Genomic DNA, 7171 nt, shown 5'->3' with positions numbered 1-7171 from the left:
TGCATCAGAGGAGGATGTTTTATGTTCCATGCAGTCTTCGGTCTATCTGGATATTTTATTATATTTATTTTTATTTTTGGCTGAAACAACATATGCTGTTGTAACTTATCTTGTTATATTGTTTTTAGCAAAAAAAAGATCTCTATTACAAGTGAAGATTGCCAAATGAACACAAACTGTACGCTCATTAAAGACATTCAATTACATACCACAGCAAAGGGAAATGATTTTTGTGAAAGCAAGTATGTACGGTCAGCAACTTTTGTTTTGTCTGGTATTTTTTTTCCCTGTACTTGGTTGGAAACGTAACTGTGCTGTAGCCATGGGACAGGCTAAGCCAGTCAGACCAGCTTCTGAGCAATGAACAATGTTTCCACTGCTAACTTTGCTATGGCTGAGGTCCTCTGTAAACATAGCCCTGCCAACTATATCATTTATTATGAGCTCTCTGGTTAATTTATCCATTAGCACGTATCTTTACGAGCACAACACTGGCCTGTGTTTCTTAGCAGCCTGCAGTGTTCACAAATGTTTATCTCTACTTTTCCCAGTCTGAATGTGACACTGCTTCTCAAAGGACCATTCTACCCTGCAGGTTTGCCCTAGCTAAATCACTACAGCAGAAAATGGAAAGCCTAAAGCACTGTGCCCTTAAGCCTGTGGGTAGTTACAGCAAAACGTACTGTACATCTCTCAGCTTTCTATCCATCCTCAGTTTCCTACTGTGTACTCCACTCAGATTGCCCCCAGTTCGATGCTCAGCATAAGACTGTACAATTCCGCAGACGTTGGATGCACCCCAGCCCATTGACTCAGACAGACTGCAGCTGTTACTGTCCTCATCTTGGCCATGCTCTTGGGATTGTGTTTTCCTGTAGCATTAGGATAACAAAACACCTCCAGAAGGATTTAACAAGCTTTCCATACTGCTGTTCTTTGTCAAACACAGTGTCAGTTTCCTTATTCTTTACTGTTTGTGAAGCAACAAGAAGAAAAGATGTGGAGAATCCCTCTGAGCAGTTTTACTGAAGGCTTCAAAAGACTAGTGGCAGAAAGCTTGTTTCATAGCACATACTGTAAAGCTGAAGTGCAAATCAAAGCAATGTGAAAATATACAGAGAAAACTATTTTCCCTTTTGTGTGGCACAAACCATCTATGCTATTCTGGAAGAGAACACAAACAGTATTTCCTAATATTACTTTATTTCAGCTGCTGAGGAAATTATTGGAAATATCAGCATTTAGCACTGGTAAATTTTCCACATACAGTTTTTTTTTCAGTTCAGTAGATTTCATTATCATTAAGATTTCCTTCCCCATATCCATATCTTCAGTTCTCGTAACAGTAACTGAGAAAAGGCAAAAAACCATCAGACACTTGTTGCCATTCCATCTGGAGGTGATGCATATTTCTCAGCATATTTATTGTAATATTGACATGTGCTCTAGCCCTGTTACTCTTGGATCAGGTTCTGACTAAAGAAAAAAGATAAGGGAAATCCAGATTAATTCCACTGATTTAGGTGGAGATATTACAGATTCAGATTAATGCATCAGTTTGGATGTGTCTTTCTTGTCTTGCAATCTACATGTGTAATCTACTATTATAACCTAAAGTGAATCTTTAATTGAAACATTTATACAATATTGTTATTTGACATTAATCATATAATGGTTTAACTGTGTCTTCATATATACACTGCTATTGGCATTTACTTTTTTCTACTCTGTTTACCTCAGCAACTTGTGCATATAAAACATACAGGAAAATGTGGTACTGATGATTAAAAAATGGATTAGTACTTTACTTTAAAATGAGTTTAGATGTAGCCTTATTTATTATTCTTCTCTTTCAGACATTTTACAATACTGACAAATGTAATGAAAATAAAATGCACATCTACAAGACATTTATTATAGTCATGGGCATATTTATGAATATGGCTATGAAAACAAATGTGTATATATAGACCTAATATATAAATATAACCTAGCAAGACAGGGTGATAGAAGAATCAACTGAACAAATTATACAGCATATTTTAGTCCTCTACAAATAGCACGTTATGCAAGAAATGTCTTGCATAGCTTCTTTCCCCTGGGACAAACATGAAGAAACAAAATGTAGGTTGCGTCTTGTTGCTTAAAGAAAATCAATTTTGTTACTCCTCTGCTGTGTATAAAGTCTGTAAATTCTTAGGTGTTATGATGGAGACGGCATTTTCATTTTAGTCTCCTTCTATTACAAGTGAAAAAAGTCACAACACATGGAGCCAAGAAAAATGAAGCAAAACACAAATTTATCAGCTACTTCATGACAACCAAGATGGAACTCATGACAACTTATTGTAATATAGCCCTAATGAATTAGAAGACATAATTACTGAATTAGAAAAATGAAAGTTGCTTATTTTCTCTGCTGCTATCTCAGGATAGAAGTATGAAACCATGGGGTAGTATGTCTTCCAGATGTAAGAAGTTTCATTTATTTACTTTAGCTTCGCAATAGACACCTTGCACTCACGGCAGATGAACTACAACAGGTTTTGGGCAGTTCAGAAATAATTCCAAGGTACTGTAGTAGTTGGCGCAAGAGGTTACTTCTTCCCATTATCACATCCTTCTGCGCAGAGCTGCAACTTACACTGAGATAACTGTATTAGGGATGAGGTCTCACATGCAGGAAGGAGCAACACTTTATCTCCAGAAGCAGAAAAGTGAAGGGAAAAATCATGTAACTGGAGAGCACGATATGATAAATTATCATATTTGAAAAGAGTTGGTGATATATTTGGAGTACACGGTTAACAACAGATAAGAATAGCCTCACAAATTGTAATGTAAGTCAGGAGGGGATAGAAGATAATAATTCAGAAATAACAAACACATTTTGGGGCATTTTTCATTCCCATGCATGCCTCACAAATGGAGGCTGTTTGCTACCACACCACACTTAGATTTGACATGATGTGCTCTGAGAGCTGAACGAGTTCAGCAAGAGCAGGTTAGTGTTGCAAGCCTGTTCAGTACAGCATAGCTCACAGAACAAAAAGATGATGGTTAGCTCAGAAATGACTGTGAGGAGAACACAAAGACAAGAGCCTGTGGGAGAAGAACAGACCAAAGTGTGAAGAAACCCAATGATGTCAAAGTGCCCTGAAGCTAAAACACAAGATTGGGTAATAAGGTTTAAAACATGGAACAGTCTTTCATACTACATTTATTGCCCTGGTAAGGCACTTTGAGGTTAAATCATTTACCTTAAATGTCTAGTAGGTGCTTCAGATGGAAGAGGATTAGCAAAGAAATCGTCTCATAATTCCTTTGAATACAAAGATTTGTGAGAGTGAAATTTCATGGAGTACCAGCAAAAGTAGGTGGTAATTCAGATCCTTTATCATAATAAAATATGGAGTTCTGGCCCAAGCACAAACAGTCAAGAACCATGTTCTTGAAAGCTAGATCAAAGAAGTGAAAAGAGAGGGAGGAATACAGAGAAGCTGCTGCGTGAACTTGAGCAGGCTGTGACTTAAGAATGTCCTTGACAAGAGCTATCTTCTAGGACACAGCACAAAACAGAGCACTTTTCAGAGCACATGCTGAGTACACAGTGTAAGAACTTGCCCAGCAAAACAGAGATTTCAGAAGAAGTCAATATGTTATCCTTTCACAGCTTCACTGAACAATATCAACTAGATTAGGAAATGTCATTATCTTTGTAGCTGCATAGGGAAGCCTAAACCTATGTCTGCAAAACAAGGTCATCAAACACTGTTTTTGTCTCAACAGTGTACTTCAAATTGCTATAAAGTAGGCAAACTCGTCATAAGAACTCGGGAGGTAACTCTCATCAAATGTTTGCATTAGAAAAGCGCTGGAGAAAAACAGTTAAGAGTAGAAGTGGAGCAGAAAAGGAATGAGTAGAAAGAGAGAGATGGTGAAAGATGGAGAGAGCAGCAAAAAAGGAACAAGGAGAAATGAGAAATAATGACAATGGGCATGAGATTAGGGCTTTAGATGTAGAAAGCAAGAAAAAAGGAACGGAGAACAACGCAGGTGCTGCTATGCTTTCTGAAGAACAGCATGGCTCCACAGAAGGGCCTTATGAAGACGTTTCACAAAGTACAGAAATTATTTTATTATACAGACAGCTGGAAATAAACTGTCCAAATCTCACAGGAGAGAACTTCCCAAAATCAAATATAAACACAACTTTGGATTCCCAAATAGTTTTTGTTCCTATTTATCGAAAAGACAGAGATCAGATACAAGTATTAAAAGGAATGGAGACAGCAAGAGCAGAGACAAGCTTCCTCTAAGCTAGCCTATACCTCACATGCAGTGCTGGCCACATGAAGAAAGAGTGTCAAAAAGAACATGAAATGACTCCAACATTTGACACCAGGCAAGATGCAAAAGAGAATCCTAAAGGTAGAGGACCTGTTTATTCATCTCGTACCTTGCCTACTGAAAACCATCCACAACCAGGAAGCTTCAGCATATCCTTGGGATACAGTGCAGTGTAACTACCAGCTATCACACTGAGCATCTTCGAAGGAAAAGGTAGGATTATGAAATTACATTCCAGAATATTTTAATATTGTCTCACAGTATTGGATTAACTGAGAAGCTGATATCAATTAACATGGGTGGTAAATATAAATATTTAAATTGTTATTTATTAAAGATACTCTGAATGAAGCATTCCTGCCTTTCTGTATTTGCAGAACATACTTTGAGACATATAAATGACTGAGATAGATTCTGCAAATGCTTATGTATGCGTTTATCTTTAAGCATGGGAGAAATCCCATCGGCCCGGAGAGAACCACTGGACTCCCCAGATTATAAACATTGAAGTTTGCAAGCTTAGAGTCTGCACGCAAGATTTCTAACCTCTGGACAGTCTTTTACTTTTAGAAGTTTTTTTAAAGATATTTTTATTCACATCTTATATTTCAGTATTTATGCAGCTCCATAGCTATCCTTGTTGTATTGCAACTTTTACTCATTGCCAGGTTGATGAATGCATATGCATTAGTACTTCAAATCAGAGTAAATTTCTATTCTGCTTTTTTTTTTTTTTCCTTTCTAGTTAGGATGAGGAATGCATATGTACTGTTATTATTTTTTGGGTTTTTTTCCCCCCTAAGTGGGATCTTTTTCTGCCTTTTCAATGTCTTTCTTCCCTGCTCAGTACCTTTTCACACATTTTTCTGGGTATGGCACTGCTCTGGTTGCAGAGCCTTGTGCAAACATAAGGGCCTGTGCATACAAAGCACAGAAGAATGAAGAATGTAAGTTGCTTGTAAGCTTCTTCATTTTATCACTAAACAACTTCAGATTAGCTCTTATTGGATAACTGAAACGAACCGTTTATTCATTGCTAGGCCCTGACACTGCAGATCTTTATACACATTCTTAATATTATCGAGGTGAGTAGTCATTGTCTTCAGCAGAGTCACACTTGCATTAAAATATACATAAAGATCACCTCAGCAATAAAGTTCTATTTGCAGAAACTTAGGTAGCTAATCTGATCAGAAGACCCAGTATGTCTGCTTGCACTGCTCTCTGCAGTGAACTTCCTGATTAATACATCTTTAACCTAACTTAGGAAACTGACAGAATTTACATTTAAGTGCAATGTGTTTGCTCTGCCAAGTGAGTGATGTTGGTACAGACAACAGAGAAGCAAAGTTTAAGGAAAATATCCCCGGAAATAATAGACTTGGTATTCTTTTTGTCTAATATGTTTTCTAGTTTTTTTTTTGTCCTCCGAGTATGTCATCAAGGTTGTCTTTAAACTATACAGACTATTCTTAGACAGTTGGGATCCTTGATTAATCAGACTTGGAACTTTAAGGAATTCACTGAAGATTAAAACAAAACATCAGAAGTTGGTTACAATCCTTCCCAATCCCAAAACAGCTAAGAGTAACAGCATTTAGCCAATCCTTTTCATTACAATTTTCATAGATTCTGAGCAAAGAGACTGATTACAGCTTCATGTCACAGTTCTCTTTCCGGCATAAAGCTGGAAAGTCTTCCTCTTGCCATCAGTTAAGGACATTACTGTTAGATTAGGCTGTATTCATTGTAAACTCTAAACGTTGCTCCTGCTGATGAACAGGCACACCAACATGGTCCTTCCCCTCTAGCTCATTCGCCCTTGTATTGGGAGGTACTATTGTTGAACACACACAAACCTGTGCGGGTGTTGGTACCGATCTGCAGCAAGCTGACTCAGGCTGTGACAGATCTGTGAGTAAATGAAGGGCAACTCAAAAGACATGTCCGTTTTCAGCCAGACAAGCACCTCAAGCCAGCTGGTTCTCTGTAACAACACTAAGTGCTGCTGGAAAGGATGGAAGTGGAATGGGTAACTTAAGAGTAAAGACGAGAAAAACAACAGAGCAGCCTGGAATGGAAGTGAACTGCTGCAGAAGCAGAGCTCTACTGCTGCCTTATTCCTGTGGATGCCAGGGGATGGGACAAGTAGAAGCCATTTCAGTTACAGGCCTTTTGCATTTCTTTGTATCAATGACACCTGGGCACTATCAGCAAACAGAACTTATTTACACCTCAAAGACAGCTGTCTCTCTTTCAAAAGTGTTAATTTTTTTTTTTTTTTCATTCTCCCCACTCTCAGAGCTGCTTCTTCCCAACCTTATGTAAGCCTCCTCTCTGCGGGGCTGCGGCGGGGCTCGTTGCCACACAGCGCTCCTGGTGTAGCAATACACATGTCACCACAAGGCTGCCACCGCCCGCTCCGTCCTCATCCTTGGAAACATATAATTCCGTGCTTTCTCTCCAGCCCTCACACCGCGTTCTGAGAACAACGCTTAAAATCCCCTCTAACTTTCTCAGACGGCGTCTGTCCCACTCAGCCACGCGCTGCTCCCAGCACGCTTCGCAGTCAGGACTGCCTGATGTCCCACCCCACCCCCAGCTCACACCGGAGGACAGACCGCACCTCACGCAGCGAGGCCGCCTCCCCTACGACCGTTAAGCACGTGCCCGGAGGCGCGGTGCGGGGAGCGGGGTGGAGGAGAAGCGAAACACCCTCACCCACCGCCTGGGGGAGGGTGAGTCACGTGATCGCAGTGCCTGCACATGACGGCGGTCACATGACCGGGCAGTGGGCGGGCTGTGATCACATGACGTGCCG

The sequence above is a fragment of the Meleagris gallopavo genome, chromosome 2, assembly GCF_000146605.3.
Source record: "Meleagris gallopavo isolate NT-WF06-2002-E0010 breed Aviagen turkey brand Nicholas breeding stock chromosome 2, Turkey_5.1, whole genome shotgun sequence".
Lineage (NCBI taxonomy): Eukaryota > Metazoa > Chordata > Aves > Galliformes > Phasianidae > Meleagris > Meleagris gallopavo.
This window is presented reverse-complemented; position numbering follows the sequence as displayed.